The following is a 27,960-nucleotide window of genomic DNA, read 5'->3' on the forward strand; positions in this document are numbered from 1 at the left end:
GGTTTTTTGATTTTGGTTTTCCATCTTTGATTTCAGTTTTTTTGTTTGATTTAATGCAAAAATCATAAAAAAAGAGAGATTCAGCTTCTGTTTTGACTTTTCGCTCGTGGAAATTGATTGAGAGGCCATTGACTTCGGAGTATCGGTCGCCGTTCAGTCCGATTGAGTTTACGATTTGGGTGTATCATTATTCTCAGTTTCTTCTACTTTGGTAAAAAGAGTTCCAGCTAAACAGAATCGGAAGGAACATGAAATGCTTGGATTTCTGTTTGGTCTAATTAACGTGATAGATTGATGTGAGGTTTGTGGTTCCAACTGAGTTTTATTGCTGTCTCGAGGCCCGATTGTGATCGTGACTCTATTCTGTTGGTGTAACTACTGGAACTCTCATTAAAGGAAAGCACATTTCAGGTCCATCTTTTCCCTTATCGTTTCTTTCCTTAGTATTGATTTGTGCTCGAAAGAGGTATTCGATACTCTGCTTGGTTGCTTGATGCCCTGTTTTGTTGATTAATATTCTATCATGTTTTGTCCTATGGTTTGATATATTTGAACGCAAGTGGCTGAAAAAAATGAAATCTTTAGGTAATGGCTTCATTCTGAGTTTGACTGATTGGCCTTCGACTCGTTGAAACTCTGATTCATTTGTCTTAGCTAGTTTCTTAACATCAGATTTGGGGTAATGTCTTTAGTGTTAAATACTATAATTATGTCGGGACCTTGTGGTGTTTTGATGATCAAATGTTTAATTTGTTGATTATTTCTGCCACTTAACAACTTGAATAATAGTTATGAGTTTAATCTCGAAAGGAAAGAAATTTTGGGCCTATGCCCATGATATACTGTTTATCTATTTGTAGAGTTATCCCATTTCCATGTTAATCTATAACATAGCCTACGTATTTACATAACTAGTTTTAGGGTACGCACCTTGCGCATGTACCCCACGTTAATAAATATAAAATTTTAAAAAGTTACATAAATAATAATATGCTTGAGTTATAAAATAAAAATTAAATAAAAAATATAAGTTCATGACAATGATGAATATATGGTTTTAGCCTTGTGTTTGTGGCATTCAACTTAATTTTTCTCCAAATTGTATTGTCATGTTTGTTATGCATATGTGAATCAATTTGGAGCTGAGAGACTAAATTTTGAAAGAAGATTCGCATCGTGGGAGACAATTTTAAGAATAACTTCATGCGTTTCTCGAGTTATGACGATTATTGCCTTTTTCAAAATGCATCTCTATAGACTTTTTTTTTTCTTCAGAAAATTGACTCTTGAAATATTAATGAAATCACTAAATGTAACTAAAATTCAAATTAAAGACAAATATGCTATAGTTTCCGTCTAAAAGTTCTCGTGTTGTTAGGAAAATAAAAATATAAGACATTTCTTCTGAATAAACATTTTAATTTTTATTATTTTGTAAGGTAAAATGTTAATATATTTTAAAGCCTTAAATTTTAGACTTTCTATCTGGTTTACATAAGGAAAGATTTAATAATCATATTTTTACTTATTTTTAATGTGCTAAATATTAGGAAAAATTATTAAATAACTACTTTGTTCGGTGTGAATTCTACTTTTAAGACTAAAAAAACCGAACAACATTTCACTAAGGACCTTCGTACTTTAAATATAACTGGTATTAAGATACAAGTTCTGCGCGTATCCATATTAATGAGTATATAATTTTATAAAATTATACAAATATTATTAACATTGTGTTAATTGAGTTATACAATAACACTAAAAAAGTGTCAATTCATTATTATGCTTTTGCAACTATTTATCAATTCTGGTTACGTTATGATATTCATGTTTGACAAAGATTAAAAAAATAATATGGAAAATTACCTCTAGAATAATTATATTTGGATAGGTTGAATTTGTGTGATTAAAATATCAATACATTAATTGTCGCATAAAGAAACTTAAGTGTCTTTTAATTTGACAAATGTGTTGAACTTTTTTCTCGTAAAATCTTCCAAAAGAAAAAGTTAGTCTTTGTAAAAGTTGATAAACATGTCTTTCGAATATTGAAAATTATTGTTCATGGTTGATATTTTTAAAAAAATATATAAAAAATATCAGTTTATGTAGATCTTAAAGAAAAAAAAGTCACAGATACTTATTTTCTCCTACTGTTAGAACAAATATCACCTTATTTTGATAGACAAAACAACTTTAATTAACAATCACTTCTTTACTTTTCTATTGATTCTCTTTAGTTTTTCAGTTTTGATATCACTTGTCTTTTACAAACTGATATGTTATACAAAACAAATATAAAAAGAATTTATATAAGATATTTATTACTAAAACTTTCTAAATCATTCAAATAAGGAAGAATTTAATACATAGTATTTAGTTGATTTAAAAAATCCTAAGGTTTAGGCTGAAACTCAATTGACCTAATTTAGTTTACATATGATTAAAATAATTCTTACAAAAAAAAAAGGACTAAAACTTAGACACAGATGCCTTCTACGATTCCTAAAATAAAGATCATTAAACCTAGGAAACTTAAAGTAGAAGAGTAAGATTCTTATCAGTTTTTACATAATTAGGAATAGGCGTGTAAAATTCACAAAGATCTTCGACTTCTAGGAAACTTAAAGTAGAAAAGTAGGATTTAAATAAGGAAAGTTTTAAGAATAAAATTTTTGTTGATTTTAGCATCCTAAATAGTAGGAAATATAAGTAAATTACTATTTTGTCCAATATGAATTATATTTTTTAAGGGTAAAAAAGACGAACGACATTTCGCTAAGGGCCTTCGTGCTTTTAATATAGTATAGTTTAATCCACTTGATACTCTTTAATAATGTACATAATCTATAGCCTTAGGTTAATTTCAAAGTAGTTTAGGAAAATAACTTGCAAACATTCGTAGAAATGCTTTAAGCGCGACTTAATATACCATCGTGGTTGTGTACACGTTCGGCGTGACATAATTACGATCTTAAAAATAAAATCGGAGTATCCGTTCGTGCAACTTTGACTAAAGTTTCTTAATAATAATAAAGCATCATTAATTATGGACACGTACACGTGACATAATTTTTGACGCGCCAAACAAATGAGTACATGTGCGCGTGACCTGTTTTAAGATAATTTCTTAATTAAAAGAGGTGAATGCACATAGGTTCTAAAAATAAGTAATTAGACAATTTGATTAAGCCAAGTATGATTTAAGCGACCGTGCTAAAACCACGAAACTTGAGAATGCCTAACACCTTCTTTCAGGTTAACAAAATTCCTTACCCGGATTAAAAGAGGTGAATGCACATAGGTTCTTTTAGGGATTTATAAACTTGTCAAGATCCTAACTAGTATATATATAATTTTTCATCAAATATATTGGTGTGTAAATTGATTCATCGTCTTATAACCTACTCAGATGCATCGTTGAATATTAAAAACAAAACGTCTCGACCTATATATATATATATATACTACTTTAACTACATATATAGCATGTTAGAGTATATTTTAGTGTATTCATCCCTTGTATTACAAAAGTGTTAACGGATTATATTTATATTATTTAGATAGTAAATACAAAAGTGATTTATAACTTTGATCAATGTTGACCTGAAAAGAGACCAACTTTCGTTGGTAATTATCCATAATTAAAAATTAGCGATCAACATTGGTCGCTAATTTTAAATAAGATTTATTTATATTTTATAAAATATTCTAAATAATAATATAATTATTAAATGTTATAACTGGGTCCCAAATTAGCGACCAAAGTTGGTCGCTACTTGCTTCCCCTTTCATAATCGACCAACTTTGGTCGCCAATTTTAAATAATTTTTATTTATATTTTATAAAATATTTTAAATAATAATATAATTATTAAAACGTTATAACTGGGTCCCACATTAGCGACCAAAGTTGGTCGCTAATTTCAATATTTCTTTGACCAAGCAAGTCTGACCAGCCCAGTCAACATGTTGACCATTTTATCGATCAAATAGCGACCAACCTTGGTCGGTAAATTATTTAAAATAATTATTTAATAATTTTCTCCACATTAACGACCAACGTTGGTCGCTTTTTTTGACCAACCAACTTTGGTCGCAAATTTTTGGTCGATAATTCCCAGATTTCTAGTAGTGTTTTTCATCCGCGATTTATCTTTCATAAACTCAAATCTCTTAATGTATTTTAATATAAAAATAAAATTAAATTATATTAAGAAAAATAAATATCGGCCTCCTAATTTTTATTCTTTGATAGTTTATATGTATAGCTGTTTATCAAACCTAATTAAAAGAAGCAAGTCTTGATTTCGTTAACAACATGTGGAATTGGTCGGAGTACTCCATTAAAATATGGATTTAAAATCCGGACCACTTTTTATTACATATTAATGTATGAAAACTTTGAGCAAATCTTTTTAATGAAGGTTTTGTAGATATTCGTCATTTTGAGTTCAGCACCCATGCCGCTAAAATGAGTTAACCTTTCATCGTTTGAGCTTATACATTTTTCTTTACATTTTATTTAAACCTAACACATATTTTAATAATATTTATGTTATGTTTAAAATATTTATACTCATTAATATGGGATACACGTGTAGATAGATAGATAAGCGTAACATACGTAATAAAGTACTATGCTCATGATCATAGAAATTAAGAAAAGAGAATTATTTTTTTTGAATCAAGCAACAAGGATATTACTACTAGTGTACGATTTCTAATGTAGTAGAACTCCGATCACTTGTTTTGGATGAAATAAGCAAGATGCTTTATCAAATCTTGAGATTTCTCGGCTTCAGGATTAACCACCTGAAAGCAGTGACCTTCACCTTCAACTTCGATGAACTCCAAATCTCCTCTCCACCCACTTTTCCTCATACCCTCAACAAAGCGAATCCCAATTTCTTTTGGAACATACTCATCTTTCTCCCCAATACATAACAACAATCTAGAGCACCCCAGCCCCGACAAGCATGGAAAATTAAGAGCAATGGAATAATCATTGGACTGTCAATCCCAGCATCAGATGGTGCGCTAATTGTGATCCAATTCTTGTATAATATTCCTTGTTTAATGTTCTCAAGTGGGACCAAGAAGTAAGGACAAACAAGAATTGAACTAGAGATGATAACATTTTCATTAATACCACCTTCTCTTCCAGCTCTCATGGCCATGTGATAAACAATATTACTGTATTGGAAAAAAATTGAATTTACATTGTAGGTGACGTGGCATGATACGTGGACTGGTCAAATGGTCAAAACACAATAAATAGTCAAGAGGCACGGGCGACAACAGATAAGGGAAAAAGAAAGCAACATAGGTGTGGACCGTTACTAAAATAGGTACGAGTCTCGTATCTATTCGAGTCATTTAAAGACCGAAGATCGGAAGAAGTTGAAGATACGAATCTGATGACGTAAAAGAGTCTAAATACAACATTAAATATCAAATACGTTAGAATATTTGAATTAAATAGAAATGATTGTGTAACGTTTCTTTTAATGTCATTTATTGCTCATAATTGCCTCATTAAGACAAAGGCATTACATCTTATCCTAGAATCAACTATAAAAGGAGAAGGACTCAACATATTGAGATCTTACTGAAATACAAAACTATTTACTGCTTTACCATCATTCTCAAAAACATTTTATTTTCGTCTCCTGATTATCAGTAACCCGAATTTCTTTAGCTTTGACCAAAGACTCAGATTTTTGGTTAAACAAATTGGTTCCGTTACTGGGAATCTGATAATCTTTTCTTTTAAGCTATATCTTGTCCATTGTTATCACCATGTCAAACAACAACACCGACAATAACAGTAATAACACATTGGGAAACCATGAAAATCAAATCCATCAAAATCAAGGTGACATGGTTCCCTCCCCTCCAGATTCACCATGTCAATCTCGTGAAAGCACTCCTGTTACTGAATCTCGTGCTGATCAACAAGAACAATCTGAACACTTTGAAGGAGGTACAAATGAAGCTTTACAAAAGCTAATTGATGCACAGGTCGGCAAAGCTCTTCAGACTCTAGTTAGTCGATTGCCTGCTGCACCACCCACACCAACTCCTAATAATAATACTTTGGAGAATCCCCGTTCTGGTCTTGTTAATTCTGGAAATGGAGGAACCTCCAGTGAACCACAAGAAGGGGGATCAGGTAATTCAAATAATTCCTGTTTGCAAAATTTAGTACTAACCTTGCAGAAATAGATTAAGGAACAAAATGAGCGTATTGAGCAAATCCCTGGAGTTCCGCATATAATAAAAGGAGTAGACATGGACAAATACTCACAACAACCTTGGAAGCCAAGTACTGCTCCCTTTCCAATTCCGAAAAAGTTCAAAATGCCTGACATCCCGAAATATGATGGTACTACAGACCCACGTGACCACGTGACTGCATTTACAACAGGCGTGAAAGGCAACGACTTGACCAAACAAGAAATTGAATCAGTACTGGTCAAGAAATTTGGAGAAACACTCACCAAGGGTGCATTAACCTGGTATTCTCTTTTATCTGAAAATTCTATAAATTCTTTTGCTGAGCTTGCAGATTCTTTTATTAAAGCACATTCGGGAGCACAAAAGGTTGAGAAAAGAATGGAAGATATTTTCAAAATCAAACAAGGGGATTCGGAGTTGCTTAGATATTTTGTTGATAGATTCCAGCGTGAAAGAATGACTCTACCCCGTGTGCTTGACAACTGGGCTGCAATAGCCTTTGCGAGTAATTTAAATGACAAAGGTTCTGAAGCCATGAAACGACTGAAAGAAAGCCTTCGAGAATTTCCTACAACCACGTGGAATGATGTTTACAACCGGTATAGTACAAAGTTGCGAATTGAAGAAGATACCGTACCTAAGTTTCATCATGAAGAAAGGGGTGGTTCCAGAAGATCAGAAACTGAAAAAAGATCAGGTAAAAACAGGTACGATCCATATATGGGACCTGCAGGAAAAGACCCACGGTCAAAACAAGATAGCCAGCAATATGATAAAAAATTGAGGTATAGGGACTCTGGTTCTTCTTCGAAATTCAGGAATGATCGGAACAGACAAGAGTCACGAGATGATGACAGAAGTTTAAAGGCACGATTCGGCGGATATATTTTTAATGTCTCTACCTCCGAGCTCGTGGCTATTTTGAGAAGCATGGAAGATAAGGTACGGTGGCCAAAAGAGATACAGTCAAATCCAAATAGATGCAATCCAGATCATTGGTGCGAATTCCACAATGATCACGGGCACAAAACTTCAGAATGTAGATTCTTGCAGAGTGAAGTGGATCATCTATTGAAGCAAGGGTACCTCACTGAGTTATTTAGTGAAAAAGGAAAATAAGCCTATATGAAAAATAGGCAAGAGCCACCAAAGCCTCCTTCACCCAAGAGAACAGTGAATGGTGGGGGAGAAGATATTCACGGCATAACCTACACAGCCTCCAACAAGGTTTCTAAGGTAACAATTACACACGGGAAACGGGTGCGGCAAGTTTTAGAAAATGAAAGTATTTCATTCGATGATGCAGATACCGAAGGAGCGATAACTCCACATAATGACGCTCTGGTAATATCTTTACTTGTACATGATACTAATGTAAGACGAGTTTTGATTGATCCAGGGAGTTTCGTAAATATTATACTACTAAGGGTATTACGTGAAATGCAAGATGAAGACAAAGTGATACCCAAGGCGCACACCTTGTCAGGCTTCGACAATTCAAGTGTGGTAACAAAAGGAGAGGTAATTCTAACAACTTTTGCTATAGGTGTTGTTAAAGAAACTAAATTTCAGGTAGTTGATATGGAAATGGCCTACAATATGATCATGGGGAGACCATGGATACATGATATGGATGCTGTCCCATCAACTCTACATCAAGTTATTAAATTCCCATCACCATGGGGAATTTGCCAAATTCGTGGGGATCAGCAGACATCTAGAAGTATCAACGCTGTAACAGGAACAAACACCATAAATAAAGAAAAATAGCAATTACAGGAAGCAGTTGAAGGTGTAAAAGATCAAACTTCAGCTGAACAAGAAAAGACAGATTTGGACTCGAGGCCTGATACAATTCAGGAACCTGAAGAAAATGAAAGCATCAAAACAACAATTGAAGAGCTCGAGGCAGTGATATTATTTGAGCAATGGCCTGAATGGAAGGTTTATGTCGGAGCCAATTTAAGCTCAGACATGCAAGGTATGATAATTGAATTTTTAAAAGCTAACGTAGACTGCTTTGCTTGGTCCCACGCTGATATGACAGGGATATCACCGGATGTGATGACTCACAAACTCAATGAGGACCCCTCTTTCACACCAATAAAGCAAAAGAAAAGAAAGCAAGGTGCTTTCAAGAACCAGGTGATTCAGGATGAGGTCCAAAAATTATTAAAAATCGGGTCGATCCGCGAGGTAAAGTATCCTAATTGGTTAGCTAACACGGTGGTCGTACCCAAGAAAAATGGTAAGTGGCGCGTTTGTGTGGATTATACCGATATAAATAAAGCCTGTCCAAAAGATTCTTTTCCTTTACCGCATATAAACCAACTAATTGATGCAACCGCAGGTCATGAACTTTTAAGCTTTTTAGATGCATATTCGGGATATAATCAAATTAAAATGGATCCTGGTGATGAAGAAAAAACTTCTTTCATCACAGACAGGGGAACTTACTGTTATAAAGTAATGCCCTTTGGTCTCAAAAATGCTGGGGAAACCTATCAAAGGTTGGTCACCAAAATGTTCCAAGAACATTTAGGGAAGACAATGGAGGTATATATAGACGATATGCTCGTCAAAACCCAGCAGTCTCATGATCATATTTCTCATCTATCTGTTACTTTTGATATTTTGTGAAAATTTAATATGAAACTCAACCCAGAAAAATGTGCATTTGGAGTTGCATCAGGTAAGTTTTTGGGTTTTCTTATTTCTAACCGTGGTATTGAGGTAAATCCTTCTCAGATCAAAGCAATAGAAGAAATCCCTGATATCCTTACTAATAAAAAGGAAGTCCAAAGATTAATGGGAAGAATTGCAGCTTTGGGGAGATTTATTTCCAAATCCTCAGAAAAGTGTTTTAAGTTTTTCTCTGCACTCAAAAAGCAAGATCATTTTGAATGGAATGAAGATTTTCAACAAGCCCTTAGAAATTTGAAAGCTTATTTGTCAAAACCACCGTTATTGGAAAAACCAAAGGTGGGGGAAAAACTTCTCATCTATCTGGCTGTATCTGAAGTTGCGGTAAGTGTTGTTTTAGTCCGAGAGGACCAAGGTAAACAATCTCCTATTTATTATGTAAGTAAGTCCTTATTAGATGCTGAGACACGATACCCACAGCTAGAAAAGTTAGCATTAGCTTTGATCATTACATCTAGAAAATTAAGACCTTATTTTCAATGTCATCCCATTATTGTAGTTACTGCTTTTCCGCTTCGAAATATTTTGCATAAACACGAACTTTCAGGAAGATTAGCAAAATGGGCTATAGAACTAAGTGAATACGAAATCATTTATCAACCCAGGACAACTATAAAATCTCAAGTACTAGCCGATTTCGTGGCTGATTTTAGTCAGGGGATGCATTTAGAAGCAGAAAAAGAATTACAAGTTTTTAATGGTGCAAACCTGGGGACTTGGGTTTTATTCACTGATGGTTCATCTAATGTAAAAGGGGCAGGCCTAGGGATAGTCCTCGTACCACCTACGGGTGAGACTATTAGACAGGCTATAAAATGTCACTCTATAACTAACAATGAAGCAGAGTATGAGGCTGTAATTGCAGGTCTAGAATTGGCACGAGAACTCGGCATAACACAGATTATAATCAAGAGTGATTCTCAACTCGTGGTCAATCAAATGCTGGGGACTTATACAGCCAGGGAGACGCGAATGCAAGAATACCTCGCAAAGGTACGGGAGTTAATAAAGCAATTCCAAACTTGGAAAGTAGTGCAGATCCCAAGAGATGAGAATGTAGAGGCATATACTTTAGCTAATCTCGCATATGCAGCAGACGTAGCAAATGATACAAATGCTTCAGTCATACATTTATTTCATTCCGTTCTCGAACCTGATAAAAATGAGGTAAATTTTAATCATTTAACATGGGATTGGAGAAACGAAATTGTTGCCTTTTTACAGCACGGTACCGTGCCTAATGACAAAGGAAAGGCTCAAGCGCTTCGCAAAAAAACTGCTCGATATTGTTTATATCAAAGAAATCTTTATCGAAAGATGTTCGGTGGACCACTAACAAGGTGTCTCGAACCCTCTAAAACAGAATATGTGATGAAAGAAGTGCACGAAGGACATTGTGGAAATCACGCAGGGGGGAGGTCACTGGTAAGAACATTAATTCGCGCAGGATATTATTGGCCTAAGATGGAAGAAGAGGCAAACAGTTTTGTGTCCAAATGTGATAAATGTCAAAGATTCAACAATAATATGCACATACCAGCTGAGTTACTACACCCTGTTATAGCCCCGTGGCCCTTTATGAAATGGGGAATGGATATTGTAGGTCAACTTCCACAAGCAAAAGGTCAGGTAAAGTTTCTACTTGTACTCACAGATTATTTCACTAAATGGGTAGAAGCAGGAGCATTTAAATAGGTACGAGAGAAGGAAGTTAAAGACTTCATATGGCGAAATATAATATGCCGCTTTGGAGCACCAAAGGATATCGTGTGTGACAATGGACCACAATTCATAGGAGCTCAAATCACAGAATTTCTTCGAAGTTGGAAAATTAAAAGGATAACGTCTACGCCATACCATCCAGTGGGTAATGGACAAGCGGAATCCACTAAAAAAGTCATTATCAACAACTTGAAGAAGAGGTTACAGGATTCAAAAGGTAATTGGTCTGAGGTGTTACCTGGAGTATTATGGGCTTATCGTACAACGACAAAAACAAGCACTAGAGAAACACCATTTTCAATGGTTTATGGTGTGGAAGCCTTAATTCTAGTTGAAATAGGTGAACCAAGCACACGGTATGATCGGGCAACGGAGGAATCTAATGATGAAGAGATGCGGGTCAACCTTGATTTGCTTGAAGGAAGAAGAAAAGCTGCATTGATGAGAATGGCAGCACAAAAGCAAGTAATTGAACGATATTACAATAGGAAAGCACGCCTCAGATTTTTCAAAATTGGGGACTTCGTACTTAAAAAGGCGTTCCAATCTGCAAAGGCTGCTAATTCAGGAAAGCTAAGTCCAACGTGGGAAGGACCATACAAAGTTCGTGACATTGCGGGAAAAGGAGCATACGAGTTGGAGACAATGGATGGCAAAGTTTTACCCTCACATTGGAATGCCGTCCATTTAAAGAGATATTACTTCTGAGAAAGTACCCACGGTTAGGTATCACCATGTTAAAATTTCTCTCTTGAATTATTAATGTTTTACTAATGATTTTAGATGCTAGGCAAAAACCCTAACTCGTGCCAAATGATGAGTCACAACCTGTAAGGCAAAATGGAGTATTCTTAATTTCCCATCCCAGGGTTACAATTAATCTGATGAAAATACACACGAGTTAGGCAATCTTCATCTATAATCGCACCTCCGAGTCCCATATATTTTTCTGTTTCAGGAAAAGGGCCAAAGTAAAAGAAATAAACAAGTGCTCGACGCTTCATACTTCACCGCTCAAACACTTGGGGGACTACATATTATACACAGATATTTGTAGAAAAACAGATACGAATATCGGACAAAAGTCGGCCACAAAGAGACAAGTGTTGAGAAAAAGTTACGAATTCTTCAGCATTCATGAGAACAACAAAGTCATCTCTCAAACTCATAAGCAAAGTCACCTCTCAAACCCTTCTTAATATATAAAGATAGGGTCATGACTATGTACTGAAACAGGTTATGAAGAAAAACCTTGTTTATTCTATGTTATGTACAAATCTGTTACAAGAAAAACAGTTACGAGAAAGTTGTAGATGTATTGTAATACATGTAATAGTCAAACACTTGTTAAAGTTCATGAATAAAAACTTGCCAAAGTTGTTTCATACAAAACATGTGTATTCCTATTTCTTTCATCGTATTATAACACCATTATGAAGTTGAGACGTCTTCTTCATTAAGTGTCGATAAAATAAAAGGGCCCTCTTTTATAAGCCTCATGTTAATAAGTCATGAGAAGAATCATAAAGCATTTTCAAAGGATAAAAATGCTAAACTATTCTATAAGTCCTAAATAAGTAAGGTAAGAATAAAATATACAGAAGTACCGATAAAACTTCTTAATATAAAAGACTAAGTACAAACTTAGTCAGCAAAATGTTTGTTTTTTACAAATGCCCCATTATGATAACTGGGGACTTCGTCAAAAGATCCCTTAAAGTTGCCAAGGGATAACACCACCAATTAATAAAAACAAAAACAAAAACAGCAGTAAAGTTTGAAATACATTCAACTAGTCACTGAAGGGGTTGGAACATCAGAAGTTGCAATTTCATTTTCAGGGGCAATCACAGGCACGATAACAACTTCTGAGGGAGCAGTAATAGGAGCAATTTCAATTAGGCTTGGAATGTTAAAATCACCGAGGGAAGAAATTGTCACGGGAGCTTCAGCTTCCATGGACTGTGTCATAGAAGTGTCACCCTCGGGAGCCGGAATTGCAACTCCAATTACCGCAGTAGCCACTTCTTCATTTAAAAGCTCTTCCGTTCCAGGAGCGTCAAGTGAAGGAGAAGGAGTATCAACAGGTTGTTGACTTTTCTCGATAGTGTCTAAGACTTTGGCTAATTCAGATTGCAAATCAAAGCTTTCCTGAGCAACTCCTATCAAAGCATCACGACGAGATTTCAAGAAAGCCCAACTTACCTCTATGTTGAAGTTCTCCTCCAGAAGTCCATACTCCCTTTCCCACATAGCAAGATCGTTCTTCAATATTTGGTGTTCAGCTAAATGGGAATCAAGGGAAGCTTCAAGGGAGGCATGAGAACTCTTCAAAGCTCGAATCTCGTCAGAGGAGGTCTGTAAGTCAGCTTGAGCTTGAGTCAAGCTTTGCACTAATTCTCCTGCATACTCTTCTTTCTTGGCTAAAAGTGCCTTAAGCTCCCTGACTTCTTCACTAGCCTTTGATAATTGTTCTGACAATGAGCACTCCAAAAGCTCTTTATCTCTTTTAAATTGGTTTGAAGAAGCCTTGGCAGTTGCTAGTTCGAAAGTCAAACCACGCTTTTGTTGCTCCACGAAATTTCTACTTTCTTGCAACTCCTCTATGGTCCCCTGAGCATTCTCAAACTGTTCTTTCTAATTAGCTGCTTCAAGCTGGGCTCCCCTGGCTATTTCCTCGGCCTCATGGATAGATTTTTCAGACTCACGGGTTTTTCTTTCCAGAAGGGAAATTTTTCCCATCAATTCTGTACCAATGAGGTTAGCCTACAGAGACAACTCATAGAAATGAGGATTTGTAGATTAAAAACAAAAAACTTGTTGGTAAAGGAAAAATACCTTCAAAGTAGAATGAACTATGTCATTCATCAGAGTCAGGCAGCTGTGGCTCTCCATCTTCTTCTTCTCAATATCTCCGATTAGAAGCTCGAGCCTTGTTCAAATCAAGTGCAGCATTAGCAGACATGCGAATGGCCATAGCTACATCAGCTGCCATTCCTCTAACACCAAATCCTGATTAAAAGAAGGATACATAATCAACATTGAGAAAAAGGTGCTTAACATGTAAAAAGAAAAAAACGTGTAAAAAGTGACATACCATGTGGTTTCACCTTCCAGCCATGTAAAAAAGAAATTGATTTCCAGGTTCTTTGATCCTTAGGAGCAATCTTCAAAATTGAATCTACCCAACCACGGAAGTCAGGAATAAGTTCCACATCTCCCATGGTTGCTACAAAAAACCAAAAAGAGACGAAGTTAGAAAAAGAATCGGAATTCTCAAAAATAGGTGCGGTAAATAAAAGGAAACTTACGTGCAAAATTCCACTTCTCGGGGAAGGGAATATTTGTTTCACCAAGCAAGTCCACCGTACGTACAACAACGTAACGGGTATACCATCCACGATCTCTGTCATCTTCAGGGCTTACCAAAACCTTTTTGCTTCTTGCAGTTAAGGTAAAAACCCCATGGCGCATTAAATTGGGATGGTATAAATGAATAAGGTGAGAAAAGGTGAAGTTGACATTGGCTTTGGCAGATAAGTATCTCAGACAAGCCACTGCTCTCCACACTAGGGGACCGACTTGGGCCAAACAGATTTTAAAGAAACGGCAAAAGTCAATAATGACTGGGTCAACCGGAGGATTAAAAGCCAAAGTAAAGGGGTAAGTATACACAAAAGAGTAACCACTTCTAAAGGAAGAAATTCTTTGATTTGGGGAAGGAATTGACATTCGAAGACTATTGCTCCAGTTACAATCCCTTCTGATGGTAGTAATTGTAAGCTCGGTCACTAATGAAGGATAAGTGTCAGCTTTTTCTAAATTTACAATTTGCTTTTGAAGAGACGTTCTATCACTCCCAAAAGACAAATCACTGGGAACAATTTCATCGACTAAAGGTTCTTGAGAAGAATCAAGGATTTCTTTACTTTTAGAAGAAGGGGTCTTCCAAATAGAACTCCCGATACTAGAAGAAGAAGAAGCAGGACCAGATAAACTACCACGAGCGGACCCTAGGCCCAAGCTCCGAAGCCTACCTCCTCTGCCTCTCCTATGTCTTACGGGGGCATTGGGGAAGTGATCGAGAATTGAAACTTTTCTAGGGTTAGGGTTTGGAGATGACATTGTTGAAGAAGGATGTACTAAAGGGAGAGAAAATACAAGTAAGTAAGAAATTGCTTGTTGAAGATCTATGAATAAGAAGGTAAACGAAAGAGGGTTAAAAATGCTTATAATGACAACCGTCAAACTTAGAAGTGCAATGATGGAAAGCCTATAATAAAGGCAACTATCATTTCGTGAATAGTGTGAATGAAGAAGTCTCGAAAAAGGGTGTAGAATTGCAGAACCAATCAGAAAGTGACACGTATGTAAAGCATTAAATAGAAGGGACAATTGAAGTGTCAGTATTGTCATAATATTAATTACGGCAAAAATTCCCTTTTTATGAAGATCCACTTCCCAATTATTTAATTGATAAATAAATGGAAAGTGGGGGGACTATCTGTATTGGAAAAAAACTGAATTTACATTGTAGGTGACGTGGCATGACACGTGGACTGGTCAAATGGTCAAAACACAATAAATAGCCAAGAGGCACGGGCGACAACAGATAAGGGAAAAAGAAAGCAACATAGGTGTGGACCGTTACTAAAATAGGTACGAGTCTCGTACCTATTCGAGTCATTTAAAGACCGAAGACCGGAAGAAGTTGAAGATACGAATCTGATGATGTAAAAGAGTCTAAATACAACATTAAATATCAAATACGTTAGAATATTTGAATTAAATAGAAATGATTGTGTAACGTTTCTTTTAATGTCATTTATTGCTCATAATTGCCTCATTAAGACAAATGCATTATATTTTCTCCTAGAATCAACTATAAAAGGAGAAGGACTCAACATCTGTAGGGACACGAAATACTATTGAGATCTTACTTAAATACAAAACTATTTACTGCTTTACCATTATTCTCAAAAATATTTTATTTTCGTCTCCTGATTATCAGTAACCCAAATTTCTTTAGTTTTGACCGAAGATCAAATTTTTGGTTAAACAATTACCACCAGCACTGTCCCCTGCTATGGACAACCTACTAAAGTCCCCGTGATTTTTTAACCACGGGTCATCGTTGTTATTAGCACTAGTGACTTTACCACTAACGTGTGACGCGACCCATTGAAGTGAAGTCCAACAGTCTTCGTAAATTGTTGGCACGTCATGCTCCGGGGCTAGCCTGTAGTCTACAGAAATACCAACAGCATTTGATACAGAAATCCGAGGTTGGATTAAACGAAATGAAAAAGTGAGAGAATAATGGTCATTCTTCTTTTTGTTTGGTAAAAGAAAAAAAAAAGAATTTACAGACGAATATGTACTTTTTTGGTATGTTTTAACAAATTGTAAAAAAACTATATATCCTATTTTTTCAGCTTGTCAATCTTAATTTCCTATATTAAGATATTAACGGGTAGGTTATGACTGCTTACATTGTAAGATTATTTAAAAGGTAATTAGTTGCATGGGTAAAATAAAATTCTTTATATTGTTAATATTAAGGTGAGGGTGAGTGCTTTCTCCGGCATACCAAAATGACGGCATTAAAATTCAACACAAATGTGATGCTTGGTACGGATTAACTTATATACCTTATACTTTTCCAAATTGATAAGTTGATCTGTTAAGGTGGCGGCGTTATTCTAAATAGCCAATACCAATTAGCCACCATAGGAATGAGGGAAATAGACAAAGACGAATTTGCTCTAATTCTTGAGTTCACCACCAAGTCAATATCTGTATATTGTACTTATAGCTAGCCTACGAAGCTTCTGAAGTTGATGGCAATTGACAAAACGTTATACAAGTTCAATTTTTACTTATTTTCCGTAATTCCACTAGAGAATCTTGGGCTCCCTTCTTAATGATCGCACTTTTGCATTGCCATATATATTAGAGCTGAAAAGGGAATGCTGTAGAGGGTAAAATCTGTCCATATTAACTAATCGTATAATAATGCGATACGTGAAATTAGAGATAGATAGAAGTCAAAACGGGGAGCAGCAATCTCGGTTGGCACCGGGAGGCCCTCAAAGGGGATGCTGCTCAAGAAGACATATGAATGCCTATACCCGATAACATTCAATGAAGAATATCCTGCAGTATTAAATGCATAGTCTGTTATAGGGGTGTACAAATGAAATCGACAAATCGCACCAACTCAATAATTCGAGTCAAACCGAGAAAAGAATCCGACTATGATTTGTTTTGATTTGGTTTGGTGTTGGAAAAAAGGCGACGATATTTTGTTTGGTTTGGTTTTAGCTAAAAAAAAAGTTAAACCGAAACCAAACCAACCCGACATTTTATGTATAGATATTTTAAATATTTTTAATATATAAATTTTTTTATTGTAGTATAGTTTATAAATATTTCTTAAGCTTTTTCGTAGTTTTATCTTTTAACGTATTATTTCAAGCTTGGATTTATAATTTTTGGATGCTCCAATAAGTTTTATAGTCCATAAATGTTAGTAACTCAAATAAATCGTACACAAAAATCAAATCAATACTAATGCTAATAAAAGACATTCCATTTATTGTACTATGAATAAAAATAGTGTTGGATATCTATTTTTTAGTTTTCCATGGTTTAGATAAAATGCATAACTTACTTTTCCTTTAGTGTTTAATCATGTAAATAATAGTACTTATTAGTCGTACTTATTTTAACAACTTACTAGTAATTTTAAATTATATTTGTTTTCAATATGGCTTATTAACCGTATTTATTTTATGCAATTTTATTATCTTTATTGTTGAAAATATTAGTACAATACCATGAATCATCCCATATTTATGTTATTTTATTTAAAAACACCTTATATAGTTTTGCCTTACTAGGATTAAAGAAATATTTGGAGCACAAATTTTATATTTTGTGCTATGAATATTTAGGAAAAAAAATCCTAAAAAACCTGAAAACTCAAAAACCCGAGATTTAAAAACCCGACTTCTATTAGTTTGGTTTGGTATTTAGATTTAATAACCAGATATAATTGATTTGGTTTGGTAATTGAAAAATCCAAACCAACCCAACCTATGTACACCCCTAGTCTGTTATATAGAATATGGCATTCATAGCCTGCCATTACACATTCTTCAATGACCTCCACAATTGTCATTTAAGAGGGGCTTGATCCTAGGACTTTGTTCCTTAGGTGCCACTATAAATAGGAATTTCAACAACCATTGTAGGGGGACGAATTTTGTAACAAACTTATGCTATATACTATTCAAAAGCTCAATAACATTTTATTTTTTGCTTATTAACATTGTTATTACTGCCTTCGGAAGTTCTACTCCCCGAACCACGCTATCTGTTGTCTTATCTCGATTTCAATTCTAAGTCTTGCATTCTTATTTAAATTATTTATCATTTTTAGATAAAATAGATTCGTTGGTCTATAAACTACGTATAAATTCAACTGTACTATTTTCCAAGTAATAGTTTGGCGCCCACCGTAGGGCTTAGATAGTTGCGTAATTGAGTTGATCCCTGCATCTATTACTAACCTGTTTGATTCTTTGTTTCTTAGTGAAAAGTCACAAAAATAGCAGATAACAATGTCAACGTCACATAAAATGTTGAGGTCCCAGGAAATTAGCCTCAACATGAAGACTGGATCAATGTTACCTGGAACGAGGGGGATGAGGCCACGTCGGTCCATGAAGGGAAATATCCATGACACATTCGAGTGGCGACCCCAGATGATGATGAAGACGAGCACGTCATGGAAACAATACGAATTCTTAGGGAGCAATATGAGGCTATTATGGGACATCTCTCGCGACAGAATCAAGTCATGACGGAGTTAAGGTAGGCATTGTCAAGTGCTTCCAACAATACAAATGGTCGAGGTACAGTCCCTCCCAGTCCTCCCGCAAACCAAACAATACAAAGGCTTGATAACAATATTCCGAGGGGCAAAGTCGACTTCGACAAGGCCCGGGGAAACGGTAGTGGATCCAGTAACAAAAATGAGAATGATCCATTTTAAACCGAACTCATGTGGTTTATGCAGGAAATAAACATCCGAATAGACCAAATCCCAGGTGCACTGCCAATATTGAAAGGACTAGATTCAAAGAAATACACCCAATTGTCGTTAAACCAAGCGCGACACCGGAGTTGATCCCGAAGCGGTTCAAGATGCCATATGTGCCAAAATATGATGGGACTTTGTATCCTTAAGATCACAACCCCACTTATACAATGGTGATGAAGGGAAACGACTAGCTCTACACGAAATTGAGTCAGTCTTGTTGAAAAAGTTCGGGGAAACCCTCACGAAAGGCGCCCTGATGTGGTATTCACTCTTACCCGAGCACTCAATAGATTCCTTCGAGATGCTCGCGAATTCTTTTATCAAGGCCCATGCTGGGGCCAATAAGGTACATGACCAAAAAGGCAACATATTCAGAATTGCGCAAGGAGAGTTCGAATTTCTATGGGAGTTCATGACCAGATTTCAGAAGGAAAGGATGCTGCTACCGGTCGTGCCAGACGAATGGGCACTAAGGCATTTACTAAAGGACTGAATCCGAGGAGTTACGACACTTCCTAAAAATTGAAAGAAAGTTTGCTTGAGTTTCAGGAAACAACATGGGGCGGATGGCCACAACCGGTACGAGTCAAAGATAAGAATTAAAGATGACTAGCTCAGTTTCCCGGCATCAACCAAGGGTCGAGATCGGGAGAAGAATAAGGAGAAGTTGAAGTATGATTTCGATACAGACCGACATTCTTCTAGAGGATGGTTTTTGCCCTACGAAAAGGCCGAAGGACGGTAGAGGTTTCCGATTGGCCGATAGGTTTGCCACCGATAAGAGAGCGGATCGCAGCCAAAATAACAGATCATTGTAATACAAAGAGGTAACTGGACCCGGGACTCTACCTACCCCATGCTATCTGAATACAATTTCAACGTCAGCATAATAGAACTAGTATCGACAATGAGGAACATTAAAGAAGCTTGTTTCTCGAGGCTGATGAGATCTGACGCCAGTCAGAAGGATCCTAATCTATAGTGTGAGTATCATGGAACTAACGGTCATTGGACTGGGGACTTCAAACATTTGCGTGGGGAGGTGGCGACTTTGCTGAAAAATGGACATCTTAGAGAGTTCTTAAGTGACAGGGCTAAAAACAACTATGGTTGTAACCGAGATAATGCGAAACGCTCAAAAGCGAGAGAAGATACCCCTTGTCTGACGATCAACATGATTTGTTTTTTTTTTGGGGGGGGGGGTGGGGAACGAGATTAATGGTGTAACTTTTTCGGCAGCGAAAAAGATAAAGGTATCATTGACCCATAGCAAGAGACTTGGGAAGCCGCTGAGGAAGACTTTACCTTCACAAAGGAGGACACAGATGGACTCCTACTACTACACAATGATGACTTGGCAATCTCTCTTAATATTTCTGATTTTAAGATTAAACATATTTTTGTAGACCAGGAAGTTCAGCCTACACTATCCAATAGAGAGTGTTGGAACAAGCCAAACTAACTGGAAGCATTATTCCGGTCACAAAGCTCCTTGATGGGTTCAATATAGCAAGCGTAACAACCAGAAGGGAAGTCCTGTTGCATATGAATGTCGAATGGGAAATGAAGATGACATTTTTCAAGTAGTAGATGGGGATATCGGTTACAATATCATTCTTGGAAGATCACGATTGAGCGAGATGAAGGTTGTGCCATCAACATACCATCAACTTCTAAAATTCCCAGCTTCGGAGAGAATTAACAGATAAGAGGAGATCAACCGACAGTAAGGAAGATAAACATGATCATAGTTTCAAGTAGCAAGGGCAAGGAGCGTGAAACATAGCAATTACATGAATCGACGCCTGCTCCCAAGACGAACAAAGACAATATGGGAAAAGAGTCGTTGGAATTCTATCAAGTACCAAGATATTTCCAGGTACTAGAAGAAATAGACGCAACCAAATCCACAGCGAAACAACTCGAGAAAATCGCATTATTTGAGAAATTCTTGGAAATGAAGTTCTACTTGGGGACAGGACTAAACCCCGAGCTCAGGTCAGGATTTATTGAATTTCTTAAACTTAACATTGACTGTTTTGTGTGTTTGCATACGAATTTGATAGGTATTTCGCCCGAAGTGGTTGTGCACAAGCTAAGCTTGGACCCTAACATCCCTCCAGTAAGGCAGAAGAAATGCCCTATTGTTGAGGTCAGAAACAAATTCTTCAAAGAAGAGGTAACTCGATTGCTTGATATTGGTTCAATCCAGGAGGTAAAGTATCCAGACTGGCTAGCTAACATTGTAGTAGTTCCAAAAAAGAACAACAAATTTCGCATATGCATAGATTATAAGGATCTCAATAAAGCATGCCCAAAAGAGTCATTCCCATTGCCTAACATTGATCAAATAATTGATGTGATGGCGAACATGAGTTGATGAGTTTCCTCGATGCATATTCCGGGTAAAGCCAAATCAAAATGAACCTGGAGGATCAAGAAAAGACTTCGTTCATAACGAACTTCGGCACATATATCTATAATGTGATGCCTTTCAGGCTTAAGAACGTCGGAGTCACTTATCAGAGGCTTGTAGAAAAATGTTTTGAAAATAAAAATTGGGAACACCGTGGAAATTTATAGATGATATGCTAGTTAAGTATATGAATCCAGGTGATCATCCTAAACACATGCAAGAAACCTCCGACATATTAAGGAAGCGCAATATGAAGCTTAACCCCGAAAAATATGAATTTATAATCAGCTCTGGTAAGTTCTTGGGGTTCCTAGTATCACAAAGGGGGATCAAAGTCAATCCAGATAAAATTAAAGGCATCGAGGACATCCTTGACCAGCTATGAAGCGTGAAAGAGGTTCAAAGGTTGACATGAAGGCTGGCCACCTTAAGCAGATTCATTTCTCGATCTTTAGAGAAGTTCCATAACTTCGTCTCACTTTTGAAGAAGAAGAAAATTTTTGAGTGATGATAGCAGGCCCTTAAAAATTTGAAAAGTTATTTATCGAGCCCTCCTTTACTATCAAAACCCGAGGAAGGCAAACAGTTACGTATTTGCTTAGCGGTCTCAGAGGTGGCTCTAAGTGCCGTTTTAATCTTTGAAGAAGAAGGTACACAATATCCTATTTATTATGTTAGTAAAAGTTTAACGGGAGCGGAAAATTGCTACCCGCACCTCGAAAAACTAGACCTAGCTCTCGTAGTCGTCGCTTGAAAGCTTAGGCCTTATTTCCAATGTCACTCGATAGCCGTGGTGACAACTTTTTCCTTGCAGAATATCCTTCATGAACCTGAACTTTCAGTTCGACTAGCCAAATGGCAATCGAAAGAGTGAATTTGACATAGAGTATAAACCTATGACTGTAATTAAGTTACAAGTTTTGGCCGACTTCGTGGCTGATTTTAGTCCAGGATTGATGCCTTTGGCTACCAAGGAAGCGGTGATGGTATTAGAATCGACATCGGAAGTCTAGACCTTGTTCAGGGATGGAGCTTCCAATGTGAAAGGGTTCGAGCTCAGTGTAGTACTAATCACGCCTTCGGGAAAAACCCTAAGGTAGGCCATAAGAAATGTTCCTCTACCTAATAATGAAACTGAGTAAGAGGATTTGATTGCAGGACTTGAGCTAGCCCAGGGACTAGACTCCGAGGTCTTAAAAATAAAATGTTATTCCCAAATGGTAGTTAATCAAGACCTTAGAATCTTCGATACCATAACGCATGCAACAATATGTAATGAAAGTCTAGGTTCTGCTCGCGCGGTTCAGGGAATGGTCCATTACCCATATTTGTAATGATCCGACTGGTCATTTTGAGCTCTAGTGTGTCATCCGATGGTTTGAGACTTTGAGCAGCTTCACTTCAGGTATTACGACTTGTATGTGTTGACAGAATTGAATTTCGGGAAGTTCAGAGTTGATTTGGAAAGGAAATTCTCATTTTGGAATCCTTAAGTTGGATGAATTGACTAAGATTATATTTTTGAGTAAACAACCTCAAAATTGGGATTTGAAGGTTCAAATAGGTCTTCGTGTTGATTTTGGACTTGGGCGCATGTCCGGATTGGGTTTTGGATAACCCGAGAGCATTTTTGTGCCTATTGTGGAAGTTAGCTTTTTGGAAGAATCTCATAAATCTGGGTTGAAGTGCATTTCAATGTTATCGATGTTAGTTTGGGATTTCGAGTCTGGGAATAGCTCCGTATGGTGATTCTGGTATTGGGAGCGCATCCAGAAGTGGATTCGGAGGTTCGTAGGTCATTTTGGAGTCGTTTGGCAAAAGTTAGAAATTTAAAGGTTTTTGAGAAGTTTGATCGGAAGTGGACTTTTTGATATCGGGGTCGAAATCCTATTCTGAATGTTGGAGTAGGTCTGTAACATCAAATATGACTTGTGTTCAAAATTTTAGGTCAATCCGACGTGAGTTGATCGGTTTCATTATCGAATGTAGAAGTTTGAAGTTCCAAAGTTCATTAAGCTTGGTTTGGGTTGAGATTTGTGATTTCGGCATTATTTGATGTGATTTGGGGCCTTGAGCAAGTTTGTGTTATGTTTTGGGACTGGTTGGTGTGATTGGATGGGGTCCGGGGGGCCTCGGTGTATTTTGGGGTGGTTTAGGGGCAATTTTGGTTAAGTTACTGTTGCTGGTTTGCTGGTGCTGATGTTGTTCTTCGCGAATGCAAAGGGCCTCACGCGTTCACAAAGAAGGAAATTGGACTGAGCTCTTTTTGTTCTATGTGTTCGCGAGTGGATAGACGCGTTCGCGAAGGGCTAGCATGTAAAGCTTCACATTCGCGGGCCTTGTCTCGCGTTCGCATAGAGGAGTTGGGGGGGGGGGGGCTGAGGCAGATTGTACTTCGCGAAAGCGAGGGTCTTGCCATATTCGCGAAGAAGGAATTCTAGGCGTGAGGGTTCTGAGCTTCGCGAACGCGAGGTATGTTCCCCGATTGCGATGAAGGGTCGTCTGGGCAGTGTTCTCTTTAAATCGGGGGTTTGGCTCATTTTTACTTCACTTCTTCCACGGGGGATGATTTTGTAGCAATTTTGGAGTGCTATTTTCATCATCAAATACGAGGTAAGATATTTCTACTAGTTGTGAGATAAATACATGGTCTATATACGGATTTAAACATGAAAATTAGTAAATATTGTGGGATTTGGAAGAAATCCTAGAAATTCATATTTTTGGATTTTGGCCACGAATTTGGGCATGAAATTGAGAATAAACCATATATTTGAGTTTGTAATGTTATGGGTAATGTTTATGTTCGAAAAATTTCGGAATCCGAGCACGTGTGCCCGAAGGTGGTTTTTATCGACTTTCTGAGCGGACTTGGGAATTGTTGTAAATAGAATTGCTATGAGTATTAGAATATATTTTCATTGGTTTGTGCATTGTTTGGCTAGTTTTGGAGAGCTGGGCATCAGTTTGAGGTGCTAGAATGGCGTTGGAGCCAGTTTTGAAACTTCATAGCGAGGTAAGTCGCATTTCTAACCTTGTAAGAGGGAATTAACCCCATAGGTGAACTAAATTATTATGTGCTTCTATTTATGGGGGCTACGTACGCATGAGGTGACGAGAGTTCGTATGTAGCTACTAGCTATGCCTTTGTCCGTGTATTTTTAGGCTTACATCACGCCTTGTTGATATTGTTATTGATTTATGTTTATTGTTTGCCTTGAAAGGGAGCGAGATTGAGTTTTCTTATTAAATGTTTTAAAAGGAGTTGAAATCGAAGAATTTAAGATTTAATAGGTTTCATTTGAACTTCGTAATTTTAAAAATAATTGAGGAATATTATAATAGCTTAAGAAATCTATGCGTAACCGCGTCATATGTATGTTTCGCGAGCGGGGTAATTCCCTTAAAAATCTATGAGTTGAATTTCCTAATTTCGAAAAGAATCAAGAAAGATATATGATTTTAATGTTAAATTTATATTTGACCGCGTCGCACGTATTATTCGCGAGCGGGGTACTTTCCTTCTACTACTCTTATGGGATCGGACCGTTCGCCTCGGCAGGATTTATGTACCACACTCTCATGGGAGTGGGCCGTTCGCCTTGGCAGGTTAATAGATGGATCTATGGTTTGCACCGTTCGATCCTCGGCATTGCACAATTTACTTATATGTTGGATCGGGTCTTACACCTCGGCATTTCCTATATATATAATCCTCATGGAATCGTGCATAATATTTGGCAAGAAGCCAGTGTATTTGAGGGATTTTCCCTGATTTGAATCATGACAATTTCTTTGATGAAATCCACTATATCTATGTATATGCTCCGGTTACGGAGGGAACTTGCTAGTTGAGAGCTGAGTAAATTGCAAAGAGGGGAATTGTACCACGTATTTTATACTTGTTTGTTTCATATACTTACTCTGTCTCATATTTATTCACTTCTTTACTGTACCTGATATTATTGGACCACTAGTAAGTGTCGAAGTTGATCCCTCGTCACTACTTCTTCGAGGTTAGACTGTATACTTACTAGGTACGCGTTGTTTTTGTACTCATACTACATGTGTTGTACATTTTGTTGTACATGCACATGTATGTCTAGTGGCCTAGTGGGCGCGACAACATGGTTGATATGGAGAATTAGATGAGCTGCATCCTATGAGCCGGTCCGCAGCCAGCAGAGTCTCCTTCAGTATATTTGTGTTTTCTTTTCTGTCCAATTTGTATTCCATAAAGTTACTGTATTTTATTTTATTTCCTAGTAATTGCTCATGCACTTATGACACTGGGTTCTAGGATGATTATGGGATATTCAGTATTGCAATTGTAAACATTTTTATTTATTCTATAAAGATTATCTTTTACTAGTTATATTGAAGGAAATTTACGATTTCAGAGATATTAAAAATGAGAATTTGATTAACTATTTAGTGTTGGCTAGCCTGGCAGTGGCGTTCGTCACCATCACAATCTCTAATGGATTTTGGGTCGTGACACACATCTTGAAGGAAGAAAATGCGGAAGTAGACTCATTAGGAAATCTGGGCTCGTCCACAAAAATAAAGGGATCAGACTCCGGTACGATGGTGCAGTTTATGTATTCAGTGTTGGATGTGGATGACTATTATTAAGTAAACATGGCCAATATGGTCTAGGACTGGAGGAATGAGATCATTGACTATCTCGAGCATGGAAAACTATCTAAAGATCCTAAGGTATCCCGGGTACTGCGCACTAAAGTAGCCTGATACTGCTTCAGGGGAGGCCAATTGTATAGAAAATCTTTTCAAGGACCGTTGGCACGATGTTTAGAAGCCTCCAAGGCTAATTACATCATTAGAGAAGTTAATGAAGGAATCGTTTGAGATCACTCGAGCACTTATTCCCAGGTATTAAAGCTAATTGGGGCAGGTTACTACTGGCCCCAGATGGAACAAGACGCTAAAGCTTATGTTCAGAAATGCGATAAGTGTCAACACCACGCACCGTTGGTGCATCAACCGGTAGAGCCATTGCACTCGATTTTGTCGCCCTGGCCATTAATGAATGGGGGATGGACATAGTCGGCCCCCTGTCGCCAGCTCCCGATAAGGTAAAATTTATTTTAATTTTAACTGATTACTTTTCTATGTGGGTTGAAACACGTCCATACCAGAAAATCAGTGAACACGAAGTAGTTGAATTCTTGTGGGAGAACATAATTTGCAAGTTTGGGATACCAAAAGAGATAGCTTGCGACAACGGGCCACAATTTATAGGCGCAAAGGTCACAAAATTCCTTGAAGACTTGAAAATCAAAAGAATTACATCATCGCCATACCACACAAGCTCCAACGGACATGCAAAATCAATGAACAAATTAATTATTCAAAATCTCAAAAGAGATTGGAAGCAACTAAAGTCAAATGGCCTGAAAAGCTACCGGGAGTGCTATTGGCATACCGAACAATGACTAAATCAAGCACAGGGGAGACACATCTCTCTCGTATATGGAGCAGAAGCCTTGATCCCGATGGAAGTAGGGGAACCTACCATGAGATACTTCCGGACGGATGAAGAAGCAAACAATGAAGCATTAATGGTCAGATTGGAGCTACTCGATGAACGTTGGGACCTGGCACATATAAGGATGCGGCCCAAAAATAAAGAATGAAAAATATTACCACTTAAGAGCCAATCTCCATTTTCTCAAAGCGGGAGACTTGGTTTTAAGGAAAGTGAGCCAAAATACCCAAGAGATTAACGTAGGAAAGCTGGGTCCAATATGGGAAGGCCCCTACCCGGTTTTAGCCGTCACCAAGAAAGAATTATATGAATTGGAAAATCAAGACGAAGTAAAGTTGTCGAGCAACTAGAACGTATACTATTGCTGATGAGCACCGTCTATACTGAAAGTATGTGCTGCACTCTTTTTCCATTCGTCCAATTTTTGTACCAATTAGGTTTTTGTGGTAAGGTTTTTAACGAGGAAGCAACATAAAGCATACTATAGAGAAAGCATCGTCAACATAAGTAAGACCTTTGAAAGACAAGGCATGAAAGCAATGACACTATGGTACAGTTAAATAGTCTTTTTCAGCACAACGAATGCTTATGTACTTTTGAAAATGGAATACATAAATAATGTCCTTTTATTTTTATCTGGTTTCTTGTCCTAACAATGAATTAATTGTATCATTTGAAAGTTAATCAAGTACTTCAAATGCTAGCGCCGTAATGAACAGGAGACGTCCTCTTCAAGAGAACGGTAAATAGAAGAGGGCCCTCTCTTATGAAACCCTCACAGTAAAAAGTTGGTTCTGGAAGAATTCATGCCAGGGATCCAAATACTATCAGGGAAAGAACACACCCGAAACCTATCATAACTCGACACAAAGAGAAAAATTTGCACAATACTTGAACAAAAAAGATTTTATATACCAAACGTGCCAATAGTACAAAATTATGAGGGGAGAACAAAAAGGAAAAAAAAAGCAAAACTCTAAATTACTGCATCCCCGGAAGCCAGGGGAAGAAGAGCATCTCCGGCCCTGGGAGAAGTAGGTGGATCAGCCGCCAACTCAATATCCTGACCTTCATCATCATCCCCTTCTAGTTCCTCTTCAGTTACCGAGAACTCAGAACCGAAACCAAAAGAGTCAATCACATCAGGTTCGACGAGGAGATCCCTTCGGGCAGTTGACTCCAGCTCACGGGCCTTGGTGATCTCGATATCAAAGTCAATGACACCCGCGTTGGCCTCATCCAAAGTTTTTCTCCTCATGCTGTA

The 27,960-nt window shown here is 37.1% G+C and overlaps 1 pseudogene; it reads right to left on the minus strand.

Moving 5' to 3' along the window:
* Positions 1-4,742: 4,742 nt before the first annotated feature.
* LOC138870830 (hydrolase 3-like) lies at positions 4,743-27,954 on the minus strand (annotated as a pseudogene).
* Positions 27,955-27,960: the final 6 nt, after the last annotated feature.

Source organism: Nicotiana sylvestris, chromosome 1, assembly GCF_000393655.2.
Source record: "Nicotiana sylvestris chromosome 1, ASM39365v2, whole genome shotgun sequence".
Lineage (NCBI taxonomy): Eukaryota > Viridiplantae > Streptophyta > Magnoliopsida > Solanales > Solanaceae > Nicotiana > Nicotiana sylvestris.